Source organism: Phalangium opilio, unplaced genomic scaffold (genome assembly GCF_054372755.1).
Source record: "Phalangium opilio isolate 3A_F unplaced genomic scaffold, DU_Popi_V2 ptg000017l_1, whole genome shotgun sequence".
Classification (NCBI taxonomy): domain Eukaryota; kingdom Metazoa; phylum Arthropoda; class Arachnida; order Opiliones; family Phalangiidae; genus Phalangium; species Phalangium opilio.
This window is the reverse complement of record NW_028324151.1, coordinates 11,449,072-11,467,574: the sequence shown is the minus strand read 5'-3', so window position 1 is coordinate 11,467,574 and position 18,503 is coordinate 11,449,072. Positions and strand designations below refer to the sequence as shown.

At 36.2% G+C, this 18,503-nt stretch overlaps 6 pseudogenes; all 6 read right to left on the bottom strand.

The window, feature by feature from the left end:
• Window positions 1–3,243: 3,243 nt before the first annotated feature.
• On the bottom strand, window positions 3,244–3,362 carry LOC149703775 (5S ribosomal RNA; annotated as a pseudogene).
• A 138-nt stretch (window positions 3,363–3,500) lies between these two features.
• On the bottom strand, window positions 3,501–3,619 carry LOC149703774 (5S ribosomal RNA; annotated as a pseudogene).
• Window positions 3,620–5,018: 1,399 nt separating this feature from the next.
• On the bottom strand, window positions 5,019–5,137 carry LOC149703773 (5S ribosomal RNA; annotated as a pseudogene).
• Window positions 5,138–6,536: 1,399 nt separating this feature from the next.
• Window positions 6,537–6,655, bottom strand: LOC149703772 (5S ribosomal RNA; annotated as a pseudogene).
• Window positions 6,656–11,718: 5,063 nt separating this feature from the next.
• On the bottom strand, window positions 11,719–11,837 carry LOC149703771 (5S ribosomal RNA; annotated as a pseudogene).
• Window positions 11,838–16,120: 4,283 nt separating this feature from the next.
• Window positions 16,121–16,239, bottom strand: LOC149703770 (5S ribosomal RNA; annotated as a pseudogene).
• Window positions 16,240–18,503: the final 2,264 nt, after the last annotated feature.

Below are 18,503 nucleotides of genomic sequence, written 5' to 3'. Positions count from 1 at the left end.
CAGTCGCCAAGAGCACTAGTAAATAATTCGAATTTAAAATTAATTAGACAAATTAAACTTCCTGCATCTTTTAAAACAATAACAAAAATAAAATGTTTGCTTTTTTCATATCTGTTGGAATTTAAAAGAGAAAACAAAAGTGAAAAAGCAAACGGCACGCAGTGTTCCTAAATGGTGTCCCTCCGAAGTACTGTCTGCGCTCGAAGCTGCTTATCTTCAATTATCGGACCAGAACCGGTGTTTTCATCGTTATATGGCCGTTGTCGAGAGCAATAGTAAATAATTCGAATTTAAAACTAATTAGACAAATTAAACTTCCTGCATCTTTTTAAACAATGACAAAAATAAAATATGTTTGCTTTTTTCATATCTGGTAGAATTTAAAAGAGAAAACAAAAATGAAAAAGCCAACGGCACGCAGTGTTCCTAATTGGTCTCCCTCCAAAGTTCTGCCTGCGCTCGAAGCTGCTTCACTTCAATGAGCGGACGAGAACCGTTGTTTTCAGCGTGATATGGCAGTCGCCGAGAGTACTAGTAAATAATTCGAATTTAAAATTAATTAGACAAATTAAACTTCCCTCATCTTTTTAAAACAATAACAAAAATAAAATATTTGCTTTTTTCATATCTGGTGGAATTTAAAAGAGAAAACAAAAGTGAAAAAGCCAACGGCACGCAGTGTTCCTAAATGGTCTCCCTCCCAAGTTCTGCCTGCGTTCGAAGCTGCTAAACTTCAATGGTCGGACGAGAACCGGCGTTTTCCGCATGATATGGCCGTTGCCGAGAGCACTAGTAAATAATTCAAATTTAAAATTAATTAGACAAATTAAACTTCCTGCATCTATTTAAAACAATAACAAAAATAAAATGTTTGCTTTTTTCATATCTTGTGGAATTAAAAGAGAAAACAAAAGTGAAAAAGCCAACGGCACGCAGTGTTCCTAAATTGTCTCCCTCCCAAGTTCTGCCTGCGTTCGAAGCTGCTTAACTTCAATGGTCGGACGAGAAAAGGTATTTCCCGCTTGATATGGCCGTTGCCGAGAGCACTAGTTATTAATTCGAACTTAAAATTAATTAGACAAATTAAACTTTCTGCACCTTTTTAAACAATAACAAAAATAAAATATATTTGCTTTTTTCATATCTGGTAGAATTTAAAAGAGAAAACAAAAATGAAAAAGCCAACGGCACGCAGTGTTCCTAAATGGTCTCCCTCCAAAGTTCTGCCTGCGCTCGAAGCTGCTTAACTTCAATGAGCGGACGAGAACCGTTGTTTTCAGCGTGATATGGCAGTCGCCGAGAGCACTAGTAAATAATTCGAATTTAAAATTAATTAGACAAATTAAACTTCCTGCATCTTTTTAAAACAATAACAAAAATAAAATGTTTGCTTTTTTCATATGTGGTGGAAATTAAAAGAGAAAACAAACATGAAAAAGCCAACGGCACGCAGAGTTCCTAAATGGTCTTCCTCTCAAGTTCTACCAGCGCTCGAAGCTGCTTAACTTCAATGATCGGACGAGAACCGTTTTTTCCGCGTGATATGGCCGTTGCCGAGAGCACTAGTTAAAAATTCGAACTTAAAATTAATTAAACAAATTAAACTTTCTGCATCTTTTTAAACAATAACAAAAATAAAATATGTTTGCTTTTTTCATATCTGGTAGAATTTAAAAGAGAATTAAAAAATGAAAAAGCCAACGGCACGCAGTGTTCCTAAATGGTGTCCCTCCAAAGTTCTGCCTGCGCTCGAAGCTGCTAAACTTCAATGAGCGTACGAGAACCGTTGTTTTCAGCGTGATACGGCAGTCGCCAAGAGCACTAGTAAATAATTCGAATTTAAAATTAATTAGACAAATTAAACTTCCTGCATCTTTTAAAACAATAACAAAAATAAAATGTTTGCTTTTTTCATATCTGTTGGAATTTAAAAGAGAAAACAAAAGTGAAAAAGCCAACGGCACGCAGTGTTCCTAAATGGTGTCCCTCCGAAGTACTGTCTGCGCTCGAAGCTGCTTATCTTCAATTATCGGACCAGAACCGGTGTTTTCATCGTTATATGGCCGTTGTCGAGAGCACTAGTAAATAATTCGAATTTAAAACTAATTAGACAAATTAAACTTCCTGCATCTTTTTAAACAATGACAAAAATAAAATATGTTTGCTTTTTTCATATCTGGTAGAATTTAAAAGAGAAAACAAAAATGAAAAAGCCAACGGCACGCAGTGTTCCTAATTGGTCTCCCTCCAAAGTTCTGCCTGCGCTCGAAGCTGCTTCACTTCAATGAGCGGACGAGAACCGTTGTTTTCAGCGTGATATGGCAGTCGCCGAGAGTACTAGTAAATAATTCGAATTTAAAATTAATTAGACAAATTAAACTTCCCTCATCTTTTTAAAACAATAACAAAAATAAAATATTTGCTTTTTTCATATCTGGTGGAATTTAAAAGAGAAAACAAAAGTGAAAAAGCCAACGGCACGCAGTGTTCCTAAATGGTCTCCCTCCCAAGTTCTGCCTGCGTTCGAAGCTGCTAAACTTCAATGGTCGGACGAGAACCGGCGTTTTCCGCATGATATGGCCGTTGCCGAGAGCACTAGTAAATAATTCAAATTTAAAATTAATTAGACAAATTAAACTTCCTGCATCTATTTAAAACAATAACAAAAATAAAATGTTTGCTTTTTTCATATCTTGTGGAATTAAAAGAGAAAACAAAAGTGAAAAAGCCAACGGCACGCAGTGTTCCTAAATTGTCTCCCTCCCAAGTTCTGCCTGCGTTCGAAGCTGCTTAACTTCAATGGTCGGACGAGAAAAGGTATTTCCCGCTTGATATGGCCGTTGCCGAGAGCACTAGTTATTAATTCGAACTTAAAATTAATTAGACAAATTAAACTTTCTGCACCTTTTTAAACAATAACAAAAATAAAATATATTTGCTTTTTTCATATCTGGTAGAATTTAAAAGAGAAAACAAAAATGAAAAAGCCAACGGCACGCAGTGTTCCTAAATGGTCTCCCTCCAAAGTTCTGCCTGCGCTCGAAGCTGCTTAACTTCAATGAGCGGACGAGAACCGTTGTTTTCAGCGTGATATGGCAGTCGCCGAGAGCACTAGTAAATAATTCGAATTTAAAATTAATTAGACAAATTAAACTTCCTGCATCTTTTTAAAACAATAACAAAAATAAAATGTTTGCTTTTTTCATATCTGGTGGAATTTAAAAGAGAAAACAAAAGTGAATAAGCCAACGGCACGCAGTGTTCCTAAATGGTCTCCCTCCCAAGTACTGCCTGCGTTCGAAGCTGCTTATTTTCAATGGTCGGACGAGAACCGGCGTTTTCCGCGTGATATGGCCGTTGCCGAGAGCACTAGTTATTAATTCGAACTTAAAATTAATTAGACAAATTAAACTTCCTGCATCTTTTTAAAACAATATCAAAAATAAAATGATTGCTTTTTTCATATCTGGTGGAATTTAAAGAGATAACAAAAGTGAAAAAGGAAACGGCACGCAGTGTTCCTAAACGGTCTCCCTCCCAAGTACAGCCTGCGCTCGAAGCTGCTTAACTTCAATGAGCGGACGAGAACCGGTGTTATCAGCGTGATATGGCCGCTGCCGAGAGCATTAGTTAATAATTCGAATATAAAATTAATTAGACAAATTAAAGTTCCTGCATCTTTTTAAAACAATAACAAAAATAAAATGTTTGCTTTTTTCATATGTGGTGGAAATTAAAAGAGAAATAAAAATGAAAAAGCCAACGGCACGCAGAGTTCCTAAATGGTCTCCCTCCCAAGTTCTACCAGCGCTCGAAGCTGATTAACTTCAATGATCGGACGAGAACCGTTGTTTTCCGCGTGATATGGCCGTTGCCGAGAGCACTAGTTAAAAATTCGAACTTAAAATTAATTAAACAAATTAAACTTCCTGCATCTTTTTAAAACAATATCAAAAATAAAATATGTTTGCTTAATTCATATCTGGTAGAATTTAAAAGAGAGAAAAAATGAAAAAGCTAACGGCACGCAGTGTTCCTAAATGGTGTCCCTCCAAAGTTCTGCCTGCGCTCGAAGCTGCTAAACTTCAGCATGATATGGCAGTCGCCGAGAGCACTAGTAAATAATTCGAATTTAAAATTAATTAGACAAATTAAACTTCCTGCATCTTTTTAAAACAATAACAAAAATAAAATGTTTGCTTTTTTCATATCTGGTAGAATTTCTAAGAGAAAAAAAAATGAAAAAGCTAACGGCACGCAGTGTTCCTAAATGGTGTCCCTCCAAAGTTCTGCCTGCGCTCGAAGCTGCTAAACTTCAATGAGCGGACGAGAACCTTTGTTTTCAGCGTGATATGGCAGTCGCCGAGAGTACTAGTAAATAATTCAAATTTAAAATTAATTAGACAAATTAAACTTCCTGCATCTTTTTAAAACAATAACAAAAATAAAATGTTTGCTTTTATCATATCTTGTGGAATTAAAAGAGAAAACAAAAGTAAAAAAGCCAACGGCACGCAGTGTTCCTAAATTGTCTCCCTCCCAAGTTCTGCCTGCGTTCGAAGCTGCTTAACTTCAATGGTCGGACGAGAAAAGGTATTTCCCGCTTGATATGGCCGTTGCCGAGAGCACTAGTTAATAATTCGAATTTAAAGTTAATTAGACAAATTGAACTTCCTGCATCATTTAAAACAATGACAAAAATAAAATATGTTTGCTTTTTTCATATCTGGTAGAATTTAAAAGAGAAAACAAAAATGAAAAAGCCAACGGCACGCAGTGTTCCTAAATGGTCTTCCTCCAAAGTTCTGCCTGCGTTCGAAGCTGCTTATTTTCAATGGTCGGACGAGAACCGGCGTTTTCCGCGTGATATGGCCGTTGCCGAGAGCACTAGTTATTAATTCGAACTTAAAATTAATTTGACAAATTAAACTTCCTGCATCTTTTTAAAACAATATCAAAAACAAAATGATTGCTTTTTTCATATCTGGTGGAATTTAAAGAGATAACAAAAGTGAAAAAGGAAACGGAACGCAGTGTTCCTAAACGGTCTCCCTCCCAAGTACAGCCTGCGCTCGAAGCTGCTTAACTTCAATGAGCGGACGAGAACCGGTGTTATCAGCGTGATATGGCCGCTGCCGAGAGCACTAGTTAATAATTCGAATTTAAAATTAATTAGACAAATTAAACTTCCTGCATCTTTTTAAAACAATAACAAAAATAAAATGTTTGCTTTTTTCATATGTGGTGGAAATTAAAAGAGAAAACAAAAATGAAAAAGCCAACGGCACGCAGAGTTCCTAAATGGTCTCCCTCTCAAGTTCTACCAGCGCTCGAAGCTGCTTAACTTCAATGATCGGACGAGAACCGTTGTTTCCCGCGTGATATGGCCGTTGCCGAGAGCACTAGTTAAAAATTCGAACTTAAAATTAATTAAACCAATTAAACTTTCTGCATCTTTTTAAACAATAACAAAAATAAAATATGTTTGCTTTATTCATATCTGGTAGAATTTAAAAGAGAAAAAAAATGAAAAAGCTAACGGCACGCAGTGTTCCTAAATGGTGTCCCTCCAAAGTTCTGCCTGCGCTCGAAGCTGCTAAACTTCAGCATGATATGGCAGTCGCCGAGAGCACTAGTAAATAATTCGAATTTAAAATTAATTAGACAAATTAAACTTCCTGCATCTTTTTAAAACAATAACAAAAATAAAATGTTTGCTTTTTTCATATCTGGTAGAATTTAAAAGAGAAAAAAAAATGAAAAAGCTAACGGCACGCAGTGTTCCTAAATGGTGTCCCTCCAAAGTTCTGCCTGCGCTCGAAGCTGCTAAACTTCAATGAGCGGACGAGAACCTTTGTTTTCAGCGTGATATGGCAGTCGCCGAGAGTACTAGTAAATAATTCAAATTTAAAATTAATTAGACAAATTAAACTTCCTGCATCTTTTTAAAACAATAACAAAAATAAAATGTTTGCTTTTATCATATCTTGTGGAATTAAAAGAGAAAACAAAAGTGAAAAAGCCAACGGCACGCAGTGTTCCTAAATTGTCTCCCTCCCAAGTTCTGCCTGCGTTCGAAGCTGCTTAACTTCAATGGTCGGACGAGAAAAGGTATTTCCCGCTTGATATGGCCGTTGCCGAGAGCACTAGTTAATAATTCGAATTTAAAGTTAATTAGACAAATTGAACTTCCTGCATCATTTAAAACAATGACAAAAATAAAATATGTTTGCTTTTTTCATATCTGGTAGAATTTAAAAGAGAAAACAAAAATGAAAAAGCCAACGGCACGCAGTGTTCCTAAATGGTCTTCCTCCAAAGTTCTGCCTGCGTTCGAAGCTGCTTATTTTCAATGGTCGGACGAGAACCGGCGTTTTCCGCGTGATATGGCCGTTGCCGAGAGCACTAGTTATTAATTCGAACTTAAAATTAATTTGACAAATTAAACTTCCTGCATCTTTTTAAAACAATATCAAAAACAAAATGATTGCTTTTTTCATATCTGGTGGAATTTAAAGAGATAACAAAAGTGAAAAAGGAAACGGCACGCAGTGTTCCTAAACGGTCTCCCTCCCAAGTACAGCCTGCGCTCGAAGCTGCTTAACTTCAATGAGCGGACGAGAACCGGTGTTATCAGCGTGATATGGCCGCTGCCGAGAGCACTAGTTAATAATTCGAATTTAAAATTAATTAGACAAATTAAACTTCCTGCATCTTTTTAAAACAATAACAAAAATAAAATGTTTGCTTTTTTCATATGTGGTGGAAATTAAAAGAGAAAACAAAAATGAAAAAGCCAACGGCACGCAGAGTTCCTAAATGGTCTCCCTCTCAAGTTCTACCAGCGCTCGAAGCTGCTTAACTTCAATGATCGGACGAGAACCGTTGTTTCCCGCGTGATATGGCCGTTGCCGAGAGCACTAGTTAAAAATTCGAACTTAAAATTAATTAAACCAATTAAACTTTCTGCATCTTTTTAAACAATAACAAAAATAAAATATGTTTGCTTTATTCATATCTGGTAGAATTTAAAAGAGAAAAAAAAATGAAAAAGCTAACGGCACGCAGTGTTCCTAAATGGTGTCCCTCCAAAGTTCTGCCTGCGCTCGAAGCTGCTAAACTTCAGCATGATATGGCAGTCGCCGAGAGCACTAGTAAATAATTCGAATTTAAAATTAATTAGACAAATTAAACTTCCTGCATCTTTTTAAAACAATAACAAAAATAAAATGTTTGCTTTTTTCATATCTGGTGTAATTTAAAAGAGAAAACAAAAGTGAAAAAGCCAACGGCTAGCATTGTTCCTAAATGGTCTCCCTCCCAAGTGCTGAATGCGCTTGAAGCTGCTTAACTTCAATGATCGGGCGAGAACCGTTGTTTTCAGCGTGATATGGCCGTCGCCAAGAGCACTAGTAAATATGGTGGGGTGGCGTAGCGGTTAGCGCTTTCGCCTCGCAGCAAGAGGATCCCGGGTTTGATCCCGGACTGTTGCACCGGGTGAAAATCTGGGAAGAAATCCTTCTGCGTAGAGTTTGCAAGTTCTCTCCCCGCTTGTTTAAGGAGATTTCCTCCGCGGTCTAACCCGGTTTCTCCTTTCCATCAAAACTTGCAGAGGTTAACGGTAATATTTAGTATAGGGCGCTGTTGGTTAACTGTGGCATAGGGGCTAGCCACCACCCCTCTATGCATTGTAAAGGTGCTAGATAAGTGGCAATAAGTCGCAAGATGACTTGGTCCAATAAGCTAGCTAGCTAGCTAGCTTAATATTATAATTGGAATTTAAAATTAATTAGACAAATTAACCTTCCTGCATCTTTTTAAAACAATTACAAAAATAAAATATGTTTGCTTTTTTCATATGTGGTGGAAATTAAAAGGGAAAACAAAAGTGAAAAAGCCAACGGCACGCAGTGTTCCTAAACGGTCTCCCTCCAAAGTTCTGCCTGCGCTCGAAGCTGCTAAACTTCAGCATGATATGGCAGTCGCCGAGAGCACTAGTAAATAATTCGAATTTAAAACTAATTAGACAAATTAAACTTCCTGCATCTTTTTAAAACAATAACAAAAATAAAATATGTTTGCTTTTTTCATATCTGGTGGAATTTTAAAGAGATAACAAAGTGAAAAAGCCAACGGCACGCATTGTTCCTAAATGGTCTCCCTCCCAAGTTCTGCCTGCTCTCGAAGCTGCTTAACTTCAATGGTCGGACGAGAACCGGTGTCTTCTGCGTGATATGGCCGTTGCCGAGAGCACTAGTTAAAAATTCGAATTTTAAAAAAATTAGACAAATTAAACTTCCTGCATCTTTTTAAAAAATAACAAAAACAAAATATGTTTGCTTTTTTCAATACTGGTAGAATTTAAAAGAGAAAACCAAATTTAAAAAGCCAACGGCACTCAGTGTTCCTAAATGACCTCCCTCCCAAGTACTGCCTGCGCTCGAAGCAGCTGAACTTCAACGGTCGGACGAGAACCGTTGTTTTCAGCGTGATATGGCCATTGCCGAGAGTACTAGTTAATAATTCGAATTTAAAATTAATTAGACAAATTAAACTTCCTGCATCTTTTTAAAACCATAACAAAAATAAAATATGTTTGCTTTTTTCATATCTGTTGAAATTTAAAAGAGATAACAAATGTGAAAAAGCCAACGGCAACCAGTGTTCCGAAATGGTCTCCCTCCCAAGTTCTGCCTATACTCGAAGCTGCTTAACCTCAATGATCGGACTGGAACCGGTGTTTTACGCAGAGCACTAGTTTATTATTCGAATTGAAATTAAAATTATTTAGACAAATTAAACTTCCTGCATGTTTTAAAACAATAACAAAAAGAAAACATGTTTTTTTATTTCATATCTGGTGGATTTTAAAAGAAAAAACAAAATTGAAAAGGCCAACGACACGCATTGTTCCTAATGGTCTCCCTCCCAAGTGTTGCCTGCGCTCGAAGCTGCTAAACTTCTATGATCGGACTGGAACCGGTGTTTTCAGCGTGGTATGGTCGTTGCCGAGACCATTAGTTTATAATTCAAATTTGAAATTAAAATTAATTAGACAAATTAAACTTTCTGCATCTTTTTTAAACAATAACAAAAATAAAATATGTTTGCTTTTTTCATATCTGGAGGAATTAAAAAGAGATAACAAAAGGGAAAAAGCCAACGGCACCCAGTGTTCCTAAATGGTCTCCCTCCCAAGTTCTGCCTATACTCGAAGCTGCTTAACCTCAATGATCGGACTGTAACCGGTGTTTTACGCAGAGCACTAGTTAATTATTCGAATTTGAAATTAAAATTATTTAGACAAATTAAAATTCCTGCATGTTTTAAAACAATAACAAAAAGAAAACATGTTTGTTTATTTCATATCTGGTGGAATTTAAAAGAAAAAACAATATTGAAAAAGCCAACGACACGCATTTTTCCTAAATGGTCTCCTTCCCATGTGTTGCCTGCGCTCGAAGCTGCTTAACTTCAATGATCGGACGAGAACCGGTGTTATCATCGTGATATGGCCGTTGCCGAGAGCACTAGTAAATAATTCGAATTTAAAATTAATTCGACAAATTAAACTTTCTGCATCTTTTTAAAACAATAACAAAAATAAAATATGTTTACTTTTTTCATATCTGGTGGAATTAAAAAGAGATTACAAAAGTGAAAAAGCCAACGGCACTCAGTGTTCCTAAATGGCCTCCCTCCCAAGTTCTGCCTGCGCTCGAAGCTGCTTAACGTCAATGTCGGACGAGAACCAGTGTTTTCCGCGTGATATGGCCATTGCCGAGAACACTAGTTAGTAATTCGAATTTAAATTAATTAGACAAATTAAACTTCCTGCATCTTTTTAAAACAATAGCAAAATTAAAATATGTTTGCTTTTTCATATCTGTTGAAATTTAAAAGAGATAACAAAAGTGAAAAAGCCAACGGCACCCAGTGTTCCTAAATGGTCTCCCTCCCAAGTTCTGCCTAAGCTTGAAGCTGCTTAACTTCAATGATCGGACTGGAACCGGTGTTTTCAGCGTGATATGACCCTTACCGAGAGCACTAGTTTATTATTCGAATTTGAAATTAAAATTATTTAGACAAATTAAACTTCCTGCATGTTTTAAAACAATAACAAAAAGAAAACATGTTTGTTTATTTCATATCTGGTGGATTTTAAAAGAAAAAACAATATTGAAAAAGCCAACGACACGCATTGTTCCTAAATGGTCTCCTTCCCATGTGTTGCCTGCGCTCGAAGCTGCTTAACTTCAATGATCGGACGAGAACCGGTGTTATCATCGTGATATGGCCGTTGCCGAGAGCACTAGTAAATAATTCGAATTTAAAATTAATTCGACAAATTAAACTTTCTGCATCTTTTTAAAACAATAACAAAAATAAAATATGTTTGCTTTTTTCATATCTGGAGGAATTAAAAAGAGATAACAAAAGGGAAAAAGCCAACGGCACTCAATGTTCCTTAATGGCCTCAATCCCAAGTTCTGCCTGCGCACGAAGCTGCTTAACGTCAATGTCGGACGAGAACCGGTGTTTTCCGCGTGATATGGCCGTTGCCGAGAGCACTAGTTAGTAATTCGAATTTAAAATTAATTAGACAAATTAAACTTCCTGCATCTTTTTAAAACAATAACAAAAATAAAATATGTTTGCTTTTTTCATATCTGTTGAAATTTAAAAGAGATAACAAAAGTGAAAAAGCCAACGGCACCCAGTGTTCCTAAATGGTCTCCCTCCCAAGTTCTGCCTAAGCTCGAAGCTGCTTAACTTCAATGATCGGACTGGAACCGGTTTTTTCATCGTGATATGGCCCTTACCGAGAGCACTAGTTTTTTATTCGAATTTGAAATTAAAATTATTTAGACAAATTAAACTTCCTGCATGTTTTAAAACAATAACAAAAAGAAAACATGTTTGTTTATTTCATATCTGGTGGAAATTAAAAGGGAAAACAAAAGTGAAAAAGCCAACGGCACGCAGTGTTCCTAAACGGTCTCCCTCCAAAGTTCTGCCTGCGCTCGAAGCTGCTAAACTTCAGCATGATATGGCAGTCGCCGAGAGCACTAGTAAATAATTCGAATTTAAAATTAATTAGACAAATTAAACTTCCTGCATCATTTTAAAACAATAACAAAAATAAAATATGTTTGCTTTTTTCATATCTGGTGGAATTTTAAAGAGATAACAAAGTGAAAAAGCCAACGGCACGCATTGTTCCTAAATGGTCTCCCTCCCAAGTTCTGCCTGCTCTCGAAGCTGCTTAACTTCAATGGTCGGACGAGAACCGGTGTCTTCTGCGTGATATGGCCGTTGCCGAGAGCACTAGTTAAAAATTCGAATTTTAAAAAAATTAGACAAATTAAACTTCCTGCATCTTTTTAAAAAATAACAAAAACAAAATATGTTTGCTTTTTTCAATACTGGTAGAATTTAAAAGAGAAAACCAAATTTAAAAAGCCAACGGCACTCAGTGTTCCTAAATGGCCTCCCTCCCAAGTACTGCCTGCGCTCGAAGCAGCTGAACTTCAACGGTCGGACGAGAACCGTTGTTTTCAGCGTGATATGGCCATTGCCGAGAGTACTAGTTAATAATTCGAATTTAAAATTAATTAGACAAATTAAACTTCCTGCATCTTTTTAAAACAATAACAAAAATAAAATGTTTGTTTTTTTCATATGTGGTGGAAATTAAAAGAGAAATAAAAATGAAAAAGCCAACGGCACGCAGAGTTCCTAAATGGTCTCCCTCCCAAGTTCTACCAGCGCTCGAAGCTGCTTAACTTCAATGATCGGACGAGAACCGTTGTTTTCCGCGTGATATGGCCGTTGCCGAGAGCACTAGTTAAAAATTCGAACTTAAAATTAATTAATCAAATTAAACTTTCTGCATCTTTTTAAAACAATATCAAAAATAAAATATGTTTGCTTTTTTCATATCTGTTGAAATTTAAAAGAGATAACAAATGTGAAAAAGCCAACGGCAACCAGTGTTCCGAAATGGTCTCCCTCCCAAGTTCTGCCTATACTCGAAGCTGCTTAACCTCAATGATCGGACTGGAAAAGGTGTTATACGCAGAGCACTAGTTTATTATTCGAATTGAAATTAAAATTATTTAGACAAATTAAACTTCCTGCATGTTTTAAAACAATAACAAAAAGAAAACATGTTTTTTTATTTCATATCTGGTGGATTTTAAAAGAAAAAACAAAATTGAAAAGGCCAACGACACGCATTGTTCCTAATGGTCTCCCTCCCAAGTGTTGCCTGCGCTCGAAGCTGCTAAACTTCTATGATCGGACTGGAACCGGTGTTTTCAGCAAGGTATGGCCGTTGCCGAGACCATTAGTTTATAATTCAAATTTGAAATTAAAATTAATTAGACAAATTAAACTTTCTGCATCTTTTTTAAACAATAACAAAAATAAAATATGTTTGCTTTTTTCATATCTGGAGGAATTAAAAAGAGATAACAAAAGGGAAAAAGCCAACGGCACCCAGTGTTCCTAAATGGTCTCCCTCCCAAGTTCTGCCTATACTCGAAGCTGCTTAACCTCAATGATCGGACTGTAACCGGTGTTTTACGCAGAGCACTAGTTAATTATTCGAATTTGAAATTAAAATTATTTAGACAAATTAAACTTCCTGCATGTTTTAAAACAATAACAAAAAGAAAACATGTTTGTTTATTTCATATCTGGTGGAATTTAAAAGAAAAAACAATATTGAAAAAGCCAACGACACGCATTTTTCCTAAATGGTCTCCTTCCCATGTGTTGCCTGCGCTCGAAGCTGCTTAACTTCAATGATCGGACGAGAACCGGTTTTATCATCGTGATATGGCCGTTGCCGAGAGCACTAGTAAATAATTCGAATTTAAAATTAATTCGACAAATTAAACTTTCTGCATCTTTTTAAAACAATAACAAAAATAAAATATGTTTACTTTTTTCATATCTGGTGGAATTAAAAAGAGATTACAAAAGCGAAAAAGCCAACGGCACTCAGTGTTCCTAAATGGCCTCCCTCCCAAGTTCTGCCTGCGCTCGAAGCTGCTTAACGTCAATGTCGGACGAGAACCAGTGTTTTCCGCGTGATATGGCCATTGCCGAGAACACTAGTTAGTAATTCGAATTTAAATTAATTAGACAAATTAAACTTCCTGCATCTTTTTAAAACAATAGCAAAAATAAAATATGTTTGCTTTTTCATATCTGTTGAAATTTAAAAGAGATAACAAAAGTGAAAAAGCCAACGGCACCCAGTGTTCCTAAATGGTCTCCCTCCCAAGTTCTGCCTAAGCTTGAAGCTGCTTAACTTCAATGATCGGACTGGAACCGGTGTTTTCAGCGTGATATGACCCTTACCGAGAGCACTAGTTTATTATTCGAATTTGAAATTAAAATTATTTAGACAAATTAAACTTCCTGCATGTTTTAAAACAATAACAAAAAGAAAACATGTTTGTTTATTTCATATCTGGTGGATTTTAAAAGAAAAAACAAAATTGAAAAGGCCAACGACACGCATTGTTCCTAAATGGTCTCCCTCCCAAGTGCTGCCTGCGCTCGAAGCTGCTAAACTTCTATGATCGGACTGGAACCGGTGTTTTCAGCGTGGTATGGCCGTTGCCGAGACCATTAGTTTATAATTCAAATTTGAAATTAAAATTAATTAGACAAATTAAACTTTCTGCATCTTTTTAAAACAATGACAAAAATAAAATATGTTTGCTTTTTTCATATCTAGAGGAATTAAAAAGAGATAACAAAAGGGAAAAAGCCAACGGCACCCAGTGTTCCTAAATGGTCTCCCTCCCAAGTTCTGCCTATACTCGAAGCTGCTTAACCTCAATGATCGGACTGGAACCGGTGTTTTACGCAGAGCACTAGTTTATTATTCGAATTTGAAATTAAAATTATTTAGACAAATTAAACTTCCTGCATGTTTTAAAACAATAACAAAAAGAAAACATGTTTGTTTATTTCATATCTGGTGGAATTTAAAAGAAAAAACAATATTGAAAAAGCCAACGACACGCATTTTTCCTAAATGGTCTCCTTCCCATGTGTTGCCTGCGCTCGAAGCTGCTTAACTTCAATGATCGGACGAGAACCGGTGTTATCATCGTGATATGGCCGTTGCCGAGAGCACTAGTAAATAATTCGAATTTAAAATTAATTCGACAAATTAAACGTTCTGCATCTTTTTAAAACAATAACAAAAATAAAATATGTTTGCTTTTTTCATATCTGGAGGAATTAAAAAGAGATAACAAAAGGGAAAAAGCCAACGGCACTCAATGTTCCTTAATGGCCTCAATCCCAAGTTCTGCCTGCGCACGAAGCTGCTTAACGTCAATGTCGGACGAGAACCGGTGTTTTCCGCGTGATATGGCCGTTGCCGAGAGCACTAGTTAGTAATTCGAATTTAAAATTAATTAGACAAATTAAACTTCCTGCATCTTTTTAAAACAATAACAAAAATAAAATATGTTTGCTTTTTTCATATCTGTTGAAATTTAAAAGAGATAACAAAAGTGAAAAAGCCAACGGCACCCAGTGTTCCTAAATGGTCTCCCTCCCAAGTTCTGCCTAAGCTCGAAGCTGCTTAACTTCAATGATCGGACTGGAACCGGTTTTTTCAGCGTGATATGGCCCTTACCGAGAGCACTAGTTTTTTATTCGAATTTGAAATTAAAATTATTTAGACAAATTAAACTTCCTGCATGTTTTAAAACAATAACAAAAAGAAAACATGTTTGTTTATTTCATATCTGGTGGAATTTAAAAGAAAAAACAATATTGAAAAAGCCAACGGCTCGCATTGTTCCTAAATGGTCTCCCTCCCAAGTTCTGTCTGCGCTAGAATCTGCTTAACTTCATTGATTGGACGAGAACCGGTGATATCAGCGTGATATGGCTGTTGCCGAGAGCACTAGTTAATAATTCGAATTTTAATTTAATTGGACAAATTAAACTTTCTGCATCTTTTTAAAACAATAACAAAAATAAAATTTGTTTACTTTTCTCATATCTGGAGGAATTTAAAAGAGATAACAAAAGGGAAAAAGCCAGAGGGCACACAATGTTCCTAAATGGCCTCAATCCCAAGTTCTGCCTGCGCACGAAGCTGCTTAACTTCAATGGTCGGACGAGAACCGGTGTTTTCCGCGTGATATGGCCGTTGCTGAGAGCACTAGTTAATAATTCGAAATTAAATATAATTAGACAAATTAAACTTCCTGCATCTTTTTAAACAATAACAAAAATAAAATATGTTTGCTTTTTTGATATCTGGTAGAATTTAAAAGAGAAAACAAAAATGAAAAACCCAACGGCTCGCAGTGTTCCTAAATGGTCTCCCTCCCAAGTTCTGCCTGCGCTAGAAGCTGCTTAACTTCATTGATTGGACGAGAACCGGTGTTGTCAGCGTGATATGGCCGTTGCCGAGAGCACTAGTTAATAATTCGTATTTGAAATTAATTGGACAAATTAAACTTTTTGCATCTTTTTAAAACAATAACAAAAATAATATTTGTTTACTTTTTTCATATCTGGTGGAATTAAAAAGAGATAACAAAAGTGAAAAAGCCAACGGCACTCAGTGTTCCTAAATGGCCTCCCTCCCAAGTTCTGCCTGCGCTCGAAGCTGCTTAACTTCACTGATTGGACGAGAACCGGTGTTGTCAGCGTGATATGGCCGTTGCCGAGAGCACTAGTAAATAATTCGTATTTGAAATTAATTGGACAAATTAAACTTCCTGCATCTTTTTAAAACAATAACAAAAATAAAATATGTTTGCTTTTTTCATATCTGTTGAAATTTAAAAGAGATAACAAAAGTGAAAAAGCCAACGGCACCCAGTGTTCCTAAATGGTCTCCCTCCCAAGTTCTGCCTAAGCTCGAAGCTTCTTAACTTCAATGATCGGACTGGAACCGGTGTTTTCAGCGTGATATGGCACTTACCGAGAGCACTAGTTTATTATTCGAATTTGAAATTAAAATTATATAGACAAATTAAACTTCCTGCATGTTTTAAAACAATAACAAAAAGAAAACATGTTTGTTTATTTCATATCAGGTGGAATTTAAAAGAAAAAACAATATTGAAAAAGCCAACGACACGCATTTTTCCTAAATGGTCTCCCTCCCAAGTGCTGCCTGCGCTCGAAGCTGCTTAACTTCAATGATCGGACGAGAACCGGTGTCATCATCGTGATATGGCCGTTGCCGAGAGGACTAGTTAAAAATTAAAATTTGAAATTAAGTGGAAAATTAAACTTTCTGCATCTTTTTAAAACAATAACAAAAATAAAATTTGTTTACTTTTTTCATATCTGGTGGAATTAAAAAGAGATTACAAAAGTGAAAAAGCCAACGGCACTCAGTGTTCCTAAATGGCCTCCCTCCCAAGTTCTGCCTGCGCTCGAAGCTGCTTAACGTCAATGTCGGACGAGAACCAGTGTTTTCCGCGTGATATGGCCATTGCCGAGAACACTAGTTAGTAATTCGAATTTAAATTAATTAGACAAATTAAACTTCCTGCATCTTTTTAAAACAATAGCAAAAATAAAATATGTTTGCTTTTTCATATCTGTTGAAATTTAAAAGAGATAACAAAAGTGAAAAAGCCAACGGCACCCAGTGTTCCTAAATGGTCTCCCTCCCAAGTTCTGCCTAAGCTTGAAGCTGCTTAACTTCAATGATCGGACTGGAACCGGTGTTTTCAGCGTGATATGACCCTTACCGAGAGCACTAGTTTATTATTCGAATTTGAAATTAAAATTATTTAGACAAATTAAACTTCCTGCATGTTTTAAAACAATAACAAAAAGAAAACATGTTTGTTTATTTCATATCTGGTGGATTTTAAAAGAAAAAACAAAATTGAAAAGGCCAACGACACGCATTGTTCCTAAATGGTCTCCCTCCCAAGTGCTGCCTGCGCTCGAAGCTGCTAAACTTCTATGATCGGACTGGAACCGGTGTTTTCAGCGTGGTATGGCCGTTGCCGAGACCATTAGTTTATAATTCAAATTTGAAATTAAAATTAATTAGACAAATTAAACTTTCTGCATCTTTTTAAAACAATGACAAAAATAAAATATGTTTGCTTTTTTCATATCTAGAGGAATTAAAAAGAGATAACAAAAGGGAAAAAGCCAACGGCACCCAGTGTTCCTAAATGGTCTCCCTCCCAAGTTCTGCCTATACTCGAAGCTGCTTAACCTCAATGATCGGACTGGAACCGGTGTTTTACGCAGAGCACTAGTTTATTATTCGAATTTGAAATTAAAATTATTTAGACAAATTAAACTTCCTGCATGTTTTAAAACAATAACAAAAAGAAAACATGTTTGTTTATTTCATATCTGGTGGAATTTAAAAGAAAAAACAATATTGAAAAAGCCAACGACACGCATTTTTCCTAAATGGTCTCCTTCCCATGTGTTGCCTGCGCTCGAAGCTGCTTAACTTCAATGATCGGACGAGAACCGGTGTTATCATCGTGATATGGCCGTTGCCGAGAGCACTAGTAAATAATTCGAATTTAAAATTAATTCGACAAATTAAACGTTCTGCATCTTTTTAAAACAATAACAAAAATAAAATATGTTTGCTTTTTTCATATCTGGAGGAATTAAAAAGAGATAACAAAAGGGAAAAAGCCAACGGCACTCAATGTTCCTTAATGGCCTCAATCCCAAGTTCTGCCTGCGCACGAAGCTGCTTAACGTCAATGTCGGACGAGAACCGGTGTTTTCCGCGTGATATGGCCGTTGCCGAGAGCACTAGTTAGTAATTCGAATTTAAAATTAATTAGACAAATTAAACTTCCTGCATCTTTTTAAAACAATAACAAAAATAAAATATGTTTGCTTTTTTCATATCTGTTGAAATTTAAAAGAGATAACAAAAGTGAAAAAGCCAACGGCACCCAGTGTTCCTAAATGGTCTCCCTCCCAAGTTCTGCCTAAGCTCGAAGCTGCTTAACTTCAATGATCGGACTGGAACCGGTTTTTTCAGCGTGATATGGCCCTTACCGAGAGCACTAGTTTTTTATTCGAATTTGAAATTAAAATTATTTAGACAAATTAAACTTCCTGCATGTTTTAAAACAATAACAAAAAGAAAACATGTTTGTTTATTTCATATCTGGTGGAATTTAAAAGAAAAAACAATATTGAAAAAGCCAACGGCTCGCATTGTTCCTAAATGGTCTCCCTCCCAAGTTCTGTCTGCGCTAGAATCTGCTTAACTTCATTGATTGGACGAGAACCGGTGATATCAGCGTGATATGGCTGTTGCCGAGAGCACTAGTTAATAATTCGAATTTTAATTTAATTGGACAAATTAAACTTTCTGCATCTTTTTAAAACAATAACAAAAATAAAATTTGTTTACTTTTCTCATATCTGGAGGAATTTAAAAGAGATAACAAAAGGGAAAAAGCCAGAGGGCACACAATGTTCCTAAATGGCCTCAATCCCAAGTT